Below are 10381 nucleotides of genomic sequence, written 5' to 3'. Positions count from 1 at the left end.
AGGAGGCCTGCGTCTTGTGACCATAGTGTACGTGTAGGTATGTACGGCAGGACCAAATCGTAAAGATAGGTAGGAGCAAGCCCATGTAATGTTTTGTAGGTTAGCAGTAAAACCTTGAAATCAGCCCTAGTCTTAACAGGAAGCCAGTGTAGAGAGGCTAGCACTGGAGTAATGTGATCAAATTTTGGGGTTCTAGTCAAGATTCTAGCAGCCATGTTTAGCACTAACTGAAGTTTATTTAGTCCTTTTCCGGGTAGCTGGAAAGTAGAGCAACCTGTCCTTGAAACAGTCTTGATATGCTCGTCAAAATAGAGATCAGGTTCCAGAGTAACACTCTGGTTTTGTGCCCCCTCAGCCTTGTGCGGTGGGGGAGAACCTGCCGTTCATCTATGAACATTTGAACATCTTGAAGAACGTTCTGGATTGCTTGCTCTTTGGGGTTTTAGGTTGGGTTTCTGTGTAAGCACTTTGTGACATCTGCTGATGTGGAAAGGGCTTTGTAAATTAATATGACGGAAATTTGATCGATTGGATTTGCAAAATGTCATCAACGTTAGGGCATTTCGTCTTAACCTGAATCCAATGACATGGTGAAATGCTTTGTTGATTTCACACTGAATTCACATTACAGTAGTTGACAACTCAATCAAAGCTAGACATTGAACTGACGTCTGTGCCCAGTGGGAGGGAGGCAGTCATTTCAAATAGAAAATGTCTAAATATAGCATGAAACTGCGTATGACCGGTGTAGGAGTGATCTTTGGAGTCTTTCAGTCTCAAAAGGTCACACAAAAATAATATGCCCGGGATTATCGTCAGAAAGAGCTGCTGAAAAGGTGAGAGCTGCTGGGAGAGAAATATCCTGTCACAGAAGTGTTAAATCAATTGTTGCCCGGGAGATCGAGTTGTGTTTAAAGTAAAACATTTTGTGTGAATAACAATCTACCATATGATATACTGGAACTAGCTGGCTTGTTTAAATCTTGTTACCGGTCACCCAAAGCTCACACTTGCACACACACACACACACACACACACACACACACACACACGCTCACAAAAGCACACGCTCGCAAACACATGCACATACACGTACCAGCCTGGTGACACAGGCATGCACACACACACAGACAGGAAACTAGCCCTTGCTTGTTTAGAGTGTGTCAGTGTATGTATGACGGTTGTTGGTTATGATTGTCCAACCAACTGCTTCTCTCTCTCTCTCATAGTCATAATCCCCATTCCCGGGCTGCTCTCAGGAGCTTTCAACGTCATGGTAGGCATACATTACAGGAAACCATTATGAATTACAAAGCCCTGCCACACGCTATGTCCCCACATATAATAATTTCAGCTGGAGTAGGATGATGGACATGCTCACATGCAGAGGCTACAAAGGCTTTGACTGTCAAAAACTACTGTAGTTGTTGTTGGCTACATGCACTGCACATGTACTGCACTGACACATATATGACTGATGATTGGTTGAAAGAAATTGATAATAAGAAGACTGTGGAAGCTTTACTGTTAGATTTCAGTGCAGCCTTTGATATTATTGACCGTAACCTGATGTTGAGAAAACATATGTGTTGTGGCTTTTTGACCCCTGTCATATTGTGGATTCAGAGCTATTATCTAATAGAACTCAGAGAGTTTTCTTTAATGGAAGCTTCTCTAATGTCAAACATGTAAAGTGTGGTGCACCGCAGGACAGCTCTCTAGGCCTTCTACTCTTTTCTATTTTTACCAATGACCTGCCAATGGCATTAAACAGAGCATGTGTGTCCATGTATGCTGACAATTCAACCATATACGCATCAGCAACCACAGCTAATGAAGTCACTGAAACCCTTAACAAAGAGTTGCAGTCAAGTCAGTTTTGGAATGGGTGGCCAGTAATAAACTGCTCCTGAACATCTCTAAAACTAAAAGTATTGTATTTGGTACAAATCATTCCCTAAGTTCTAGACCTCAGCTGAATCTGGTAATGAATGGTGATGAAAGTTGAGGAGACTAAATTACTTAGTGTTACTTTAAATTGTTAACTCAAAACATACAGATTCAATGGTTGAAATGATGGGGAGAGGTCTGTCCATAATAAAAAGATGCTCTGCGTTTTTGACACCACGCTCCACAAAGCAGTCCTGCAGGCTCTAGTTTATCTTACCTTGATTATTATCCAATCATATGGTTAAGTTCTGCAAATAAAAACTGAATTAAGCTGCAGCTGGCCCAGAACAGTGGCAGGTCTTGCTCTTCATTGTAATCAGAGGGCTAATATTAATACTATGCATGCCGGTCTCTCTTTGCTAAGAGTTGAGGAAAGACTGACTGTGTCACTTCTTGTTTTTATAAGACACATTCATGTGTTGGAAATTCCAAATTGTTTACAAAGTCAACTTACACACAGCACTGACACACACACTTACCTCACCAGACATGCCACCCGGGGTCTTTTCACAGTCCACAGGTCCAGAACAAATTTAAGGAAACGTACAGTATTATACAAAGCCATAAGTGCATGGAACTCCCTTCCATCTTATATACCGCAAGTGAACAGCGAACCTGGTTTCAAAAAACAAATAAAGCAACACCCCACAGCACAACGCCTCTCCCCCATGTGACCTACGTGTTGTGTGTGTACTGACATGTTCATGTTTGTAACCCTTGTGTTTGTGTTCAGGTCTGTGGGACGCATTTTCAAAGTTTACTAAAAGAAAAATGAGACAATTAATACTTTTTTTCAACTTGAGACTCATTGGCCTTAGCTCATTTTCTGTGAAGAGCAAGTAAAACAACACATTTTCATTTGTCACTGAGTGCACCCCCCCCCCACACACACACACACACATTTATATTACATATGTGGTGTTCGGGGCCACTGAACCCGAGGGAAATAAAAGTGTGGAAAAGTGTGTGTGTAGTAAAAATGAAACATAAAAGTTTGCTGGGTGCCTTCCCTGTTTCTTCCTCCTCCTTGGGCCTGCTGTTTCAACATAGCACTAAGAACCTGTCTGTCTCCCTGCCTTTCTGCCTGTCTCCAACTTTTCTCCCACTCTTTACCCTTTGTAGTGTGTGAAACTACACAATGTCTTACGGGAACCTGCACAATGTTATTACAATACATTATTTCGATACATTGTAAAAAAAAAAAAAAATCAGTAGGAGTGACACAACAAATAAATAGCTTTGCATGTGTGGCTCCTTACCACAATCAATCAGTATGGCAAAAATAATCTCTGCTTAGAGGGCCTTTATTTTGCAGAGAGAGAAGCTAGTGTGGAAGGAGCGTCTTTTACTTTGGAAGATGAATCATTTTCCAAATATGAGGATCATGTCTCTGTCAATTCGAAATCTGACAGTGAGTTGGAAGAAGAGGATGAGATTGACCTTCAGACAGCCCCAGGACCAGCCCATCAGCAACCAGCTTATCAGCAGGCTGCAGGAGGAGAAATTTGGACGTCAAACAAATTTCAAATGGAATGGTCTTCTTGCCCAAGTAATGAGCCAACCCACATGGCTGCCAATGTGACAAGGATACAACCAGGGGCGACGCGGATATGCAGGACATAAAGTCTTCTTTTGAACTGTTCATCACAGACACCATCCAGAAAATTGTTGTGTGCTCTTCATGACTGTCTGGGTGTGTTCGGACCATTCTAGTTTGTTGGTGATGTGGACACCAAGGAACTTGAAGCTCTCAACCTGCCGCACTACAGCCCCATAGATGAGAATGGGGGCGTACTCGGTCCTCCTTTTCCTGTAGTTCACAATCATCTCTTTTGTCTTGATTGCGTTGAGGGATAGGTTGCTAATCTGGCACCACCAGCCCAGGTCTCTGACCTCCTCCCTATAGGCTGTCACGTCATTGTCGGTGATCAGGCCTACCACTGGTGTGTCGTCTGCAAACTTAATGATGGTGTTGGAGTCATGCCTGGCCATCCAGTTGTGGGTGAACAGGGAGTACATGGGGGGACTCACCACGCACCCCTGAGGGGCTCCGGTGTTGAGGATCAGCGTGGCAGATGTGTTGCTACCTACCCTCACCACTTGGGGTGGCGGCCAGTCAGGAAGTCCAGGATCCAGTTGCAGAGGGAGGTGTTCAGTCCCAGGATTCTTAGCTTTGTGATGAGGGCACTATGGTGTTGAACGTTGAGCTGTAGTCAATGAATTGCATTCTCACGTAGGTGTTCCTTTTGTCCAGGTGGGAAAGGGTAGTGTTTAGTGCAATAGAGATTGCATCATCTGTGGATCTGTTTGAGCAGTATACAAATTGGAGTGGGTCTAGGGTTTCTGGGATAATGGTGGTAATGTGAGCCATTACCAGCCTTTCAAAGCACTTCATTGCTACAGACGTGAGTGCTACAAATGTAGTCCTTTAGGCAAGTTACCTTAGTGCCCTTGGGCACAGGGACTATGGTGGTCTGCTTGAAGAAGGTTGGTATTACAGACTCAATCAGGGACATGTTAAAAATGTCAGTGAAGAAACCTGCCAATTGGTCAGCACATGCCCGGAGCACACATCCTGGTAATCCGTCTGGCCCAGCAACGCTTTGCCTGTTGGTTCGTCTGAGGGGATAGCAGGATTTCTTATAAGCTTCCAGGTTAGAGTCCCGCTACTTGAAAGCGGCAGCTCTAACCTTTAGCTCAGTGCAGATGTTGCCTGTAATCCATGGCTTCTGGTTCGGGTATGTACGTCTGGTCACTGTGGGGACGACGTCATCAATGCGCTTATTGTTGAAGCCAGAGACTGATGTGGTGTACTCCTCAATGCAATCGGAAGAATCCCGGAACATATTCCAGTCTGTGATAGCAAAACAGTCCTGTAGTTTAGCATCTGCTTCATCTGACCACTTTTTATAGACTGAGTCACTGGTGCTTCCTGCTTTAATTTTTGCTTGTAAGCAGGAATCAGGAGGATATAATTATATATGTGAGTGAGTGAGATGTGAGTAAAATTCCTGAACTAAGTGTTTTCCTCATCTAGATCTAGATTGCAGCCAGTAGCCACAAGAAGAAGCGCTGCGGTGTGTGTGAACCCAAGAAGGACACGAAGACACAGTACACATGCATGAAGTGCAAGAAATACATTTGCTACACACACACAGTAAAACTCTGTCCCTCATGTTGTGTGTGGACTGGCCTTAATTTGTATTCAATGGGGCCATTTCTCATTTCCATAAAATACTGTATATAAAATTTGTGCGAACATTGGGTGAATAACAAAAACATGAACACCACACACGGGTTCAATGTATGTAAATTGTAAAATCTTTTGTCTGTAATGTCTTTTTCGTTGTGTCAGACCACAGTAATACTAGCTGTCACCATTGGCGTTGACTGTCATCGGCTAATGTGGATCCTAATAAATCAAATCAAAACTTTCAGAAAGTATTCATACCCCTTGACTTTTTCCTTATTTTGTTGTTACAGCCTGAATTCAAAATGGATTAAATATTTTTTTTCTCAACCATCTACACACAATACCCCATAATGACAAAGTGAAAACATGTTTTTAGAAATGTTTGCTAATTTATAGAAAATTAAATACAGGAATATCTCATTTACATAAGTATTCACAACCCTGAGTCAATACATGCTAGAATCACCTTTGGCAGCAATTACAGCTGTGAGTCTTTCTGGGTCTCTAACGGCTTTGCACACCTGGATTGTGCAATATTAAAAAAAAAAATCTTCTTCAAGCTCTGTCAAGTTGGTTGTTGATCATTGGTCTGCTTGAAGAAATTTTTCAAGTAATTCATTTACAGTACATTTAAGTCATTTAGCAGACACTCTTATCCAGAGCGACTTTTTTTTTTTTTTTTTTTTTTTTTTTTTAGGGGTGGATCAGCTTAGTATTGCGGAAAGAATGTTGCTTCCAATGTAATTGTCTGCATCATTTCCATTCCCCCATATTTTTTTGGGTAAATATATATATCCATACACGTATGCATACATATACACATATATACATACACATACCTATATAGACATACATACTTTTTTAAAGAATATGCCTTTATTATCATTCCCCGCGACCCTACCACCAATCCCCCAATTGGAGTAAACTTATAAACACTTCTGCTTTTACCTTCAATTTCTACATCTTATACCTATCTTACAGACACAGTCCACTTTACAATAGTTCTCTCTTATTTGTTCTTAGTCCTTCCTCTATTTCTGTTGTCCATCCAATTTTATTTCCACTTGTAACTGTGCTATTTCACAAAAGCTCCGCACCTATACACATTTCACAGATCCCGTATGCCCTATATTGTTTATCTTGTTATTAGTCCCACCCTTCAGCTCCACCCAACCCCTCCCATCTATCTTCCAACATCATCCATTTCGGATTTCTATTTGCCATACATTTCTCAACTGTGCTGTGATGCTTCACAAAAGACCTGAACCTTCCTATTCTCATAGCTTCTACAGATTGTAAATTAAAAATAAACATCTTTGCCAAAATAATTATTATATTATTGATTGATTGACTATGGCTTTTCAAATCCCCCAGTATTGCTATCTGTAGCGTTAGTTTTAGGCAAATGTTGCAATTCTTCAGCCATTCCTGGACCTGTGACCAAAAACGAGCTACATATGGACAATACCAAAATAAATGATCTAATGACTCTGCCTCCTCACAACAGAATCTGCAGAGCTGGGAAGATTGTATACCCCATATATATAACATTCTATTAGTTGCAAGAATTTTGTACAGTAATTTATATTGAAAAATTCGAAGTTTTGAATCCGGCGTTGTTTTGCGTATCAATTCATAAACCATGTGCCATGGAATGGGTACATCGAAAATCTCTTCCCAACTATTTTGCAATTTGTATGGCACAGCTGTTAGTTTTTTGGTCCTTAAATGAAATTGGTATATGTTTTTATTTATCACACTTTTCTTTAACCATTTTTGTTCTTTAATACAGGGCCGACATACAAGTTCCTTACTTTTTTCCCCTTCTACTTGCCTCTTCCATTTTTGTGGTAATGCTGCAATTAATTGGTTGTAATTTTGGGTAGAGCAGACTTTTCCATATGTCTGTGTTAGCTGCATGTGTGACATAACTCCACCAGTCCTATTTATGATATCATTCACAAAAATTATACCTTTTTTAAACATTTCTTCGATAAATACAGTTTTTTTATCAATTATTATATTTGAATTTAACCACAATATTTGTTGTACTATTTGTTCCGTCCTTTCAGGTGGATTAAACTGAAATTGCAACCAACTTTCTAAGGCTTGTTTAAAGAATAAGGATATTTTGGAGATCATTTCCTTTTCAAACAACCGAAAATGAGCAGGTGTAATCTGAATAAAGGGAAAAAGGCCCTTCTTGAACATAGGATGAGACATTCGTACCAGTTTACTAGAGAACCAGTTTGGATTTAAGTATAACTTTTGTATGACCGATGCCTTTAGTGAGAGGTCTAATGCTTTAATATTTAATAATTTCTGCCCTCCGAATTCATATTCGTTATATAAATAGGCCCTTTTAATTTTATCTGGCTTGCCGTTCCAAATAAAATTGAATATTTTTTGTTCATATAATTTAAAAAACAGGTCACTAGGTGTAGGCAAAACCATAAGCAAATAGGTAAACTGTGATATGACTAAAGAGTTAATTAGGGTGATTTTTCCACAAATAGACAGGTATTTTCCTTTCCATGGTAGCAAGATCTTATCTATTTTTGCTAACTTTCTATAAAAATTTATTGGAGTGAGATCATTTCTTTCTTTTGGGATTTTTATACCGAGTATGTCCACATCTCCGTCAGACCATTTAATTGGTAAACTACATGGCAATATAAAATGTGTATTTTTTAGTGATCCAATACGTAATATGGTACATTTATCATAATTTGGTTTTAATCCAGAGAGGATAGCAAAGGTATCTAGATCCTCTATGAGGCCCTGGAGAGACTCTAGTTGTGGTTTTAAAAGAAAACATGAATCATCAGCGTACAATGACACCTTAGTTTTTAAGCCATGGATTTCTAATCCTTTAATATTAATGTTTGATCTAATTTTAACAGCTAACATTTCGATGGCAATAATAAATAGATATGCCGATAGTGGACAACCTTGTTTTACTCCTCTAGATAGCTTAAAACTTTCTGAGATGTAGCCATTATTTACTATTTTACACCTAGGGTTACTATACATAATTTTAACCCATTTTATAAGAGATTCCCCAAAATTGAAATATTCTAGGCATTTATATATAAACTCCAGTCGTACTTTATCAAAAGCCTTTTCAAAATCAGCTATGAAAACCAGGCCTGGTGTCCCCGATATCTCATAGTGTTCTATTGTTTCCAGTACTTGCCTTATATTATCTCCAATGTATCGTCCATGTAAAAAACCTGTCTGATTAGGATGAATAATATCTGACAAAACTTTTTTTATTCTATGCGCCAAGCATTTTGCTAGGATTTTTGCATCACAACACTGAAGTGTAAGAGGTCTCCAATTTTTTAATTGGACTGGATCTTTATATATACCACTTGGGTCCTGTTTCAGTAATAACGATATCAGACCTTCTTGTTGTGTGTCTGATAATCTACCATTTATATAGGAGTGGTTAAAACAAGTTAATAATGGTCCTTTGAGTATATCAAAAAACGTTTTGTATACTTCCACTGGTATGCCATCCAGCCCTGGAGTTTTCCCATCTTTAAAGGCCCCAATTGCAACAAGCAGTTCCTCCTCTGTAATTTGGCCTTCACATGAGTCTTTCTGTTCAGATGTTAATTTTACATTATTAATAGGAAAAAAATCCATACAATTAGTTTCAGTTAGTGGAGATGGAGGAGCCTGAAACGAAAACATATTCTTAAAGTACTTTACTTCCTCTTTCAAAATATCATTTGGTGAATCATGCGTGACTCCATCATTTGTCACAAGTTTTAATACATTTTTTTTGGTAGCATTTCTATATTGAAGATTGAAAAAGAATTTGGTGCATTTTTCCCCATATTCCATCCAGTTCGCTTTATTTTTATAATATATTACACTGGATCTTTCTTGAATAAGTTCCTCCATTTCTTTTTGTTTTTCCTCTAAATTATTCTGTGCCTCTATGGTACCGTTTTTATTGCTATCTAACTGTACTGTTAGTCCTTCAATTTCCTTTGTTAATATGGACTCTTTTGATCTAAATTGCTTTTGTTTTATAGATGAGTACTGAATTGCATGGCCTCTAAAGGCACACTTAAAAGTGTCCCATACAATAAGGGGATCTGCTGTACCTATGTTATGTCTGAAAAAGTCAGTTATAAAATCTTCTGTCCTAGTTCTAAACAATTTATCATCTAGTAGACTTTGATTAAATTTCCAATATCCTCGCCCACGTGGAAATTCTGTAAGAGAAATATATATGCCAATTATGTGATGATCCGACCGCATTCTATCCCCTATCAACACTTTTTTAACTTTTGGTGCCAGAGAGAATGGAATAAGAAAGTAGTCAAGACGACTAGCTTGATTCAGCCTCCGCCATGTATATCTCACTAAATCAGGGTATTTAAGTCTCCATATATCCACTAATTCCAATATATCCATGACATTCATGATTTCCTTAAGTGCCTGAGGGTGATAATTTGTAGTGTGATTTCCTTTCCGGTCTATAGAGCTATTTAAGACCGTATTAAAATCTCCCATTATAATAATAGTGTCTAGTTTTGCTTGTAGAGTTGATAAGTTCTTATATATATTTTTAAAGAAGCTTGGATCATCATTATTCGGACCGTATAGGTTAACAAGCCATTTTTGTTTATTGTCCAATAACATATTTAAAATAATCCATCTACCTTGAGGATCTGTTTGGACAATTTGCACATTTGGATCAAAATTATTGTTAATTAAGATCATCACCCCTTTTGAATTTCTTTGCCCATGGGAGAAATATATTTTGCCCACCCAGTTCTTTTTCCACAAAACTTCATCTAAAACTGTTGAATGGGTTTCCTGTAAACAATAAATATTATAATCCTTCTCTTTTAGCCAGGTAAATACTGATCGTCTTTTCTTATTATCTGCTAAGCCATTACAATTGTAACTGGCTATACTTATTTCACCACTTACCATGAGACACACCTTTCATTCTTTTAATCAGAATATATTTTTGTAAACGTACTATTAAAAAGTAACATAATGATTGAGTGTCTATATAGTTGTACCATGATATTTGCATTTCTACTAAGTAAACCTCCAATTGGTCCCTACTATTCCACCCGCTAAAAGGCCTCATCTCGAGATGGCTTGTCATCCCAATGCCCGGCAGACCACCCTCGACCCCCTGTATCCCATAGCCCTGAACCGACTGGGATCCATTCTTTGAAAAGAGCATACAGTTCCATTTACCGAATT

The sequence above is a fragment of the Salvelinus fontinalis genome, chromosome 14, assembly GCF_029448725.1.
Source record: "Salvelinus fontinalis isolate EN_2023a chromosome 14, ASM2944872v1, whole genome shotgun sequence".
NCBI classification, from domain to species: Eukaryota; Metazoa; Chordata; class Actinopteri; order Salmoniformes; family Salmonidae; genus Salvelinus; species Salvelinus fontinalis.
The sequence above is the reverse complement of the archived record's forward strand: the minus strand, read 5'-3'. Positions refer to the sequence as shown.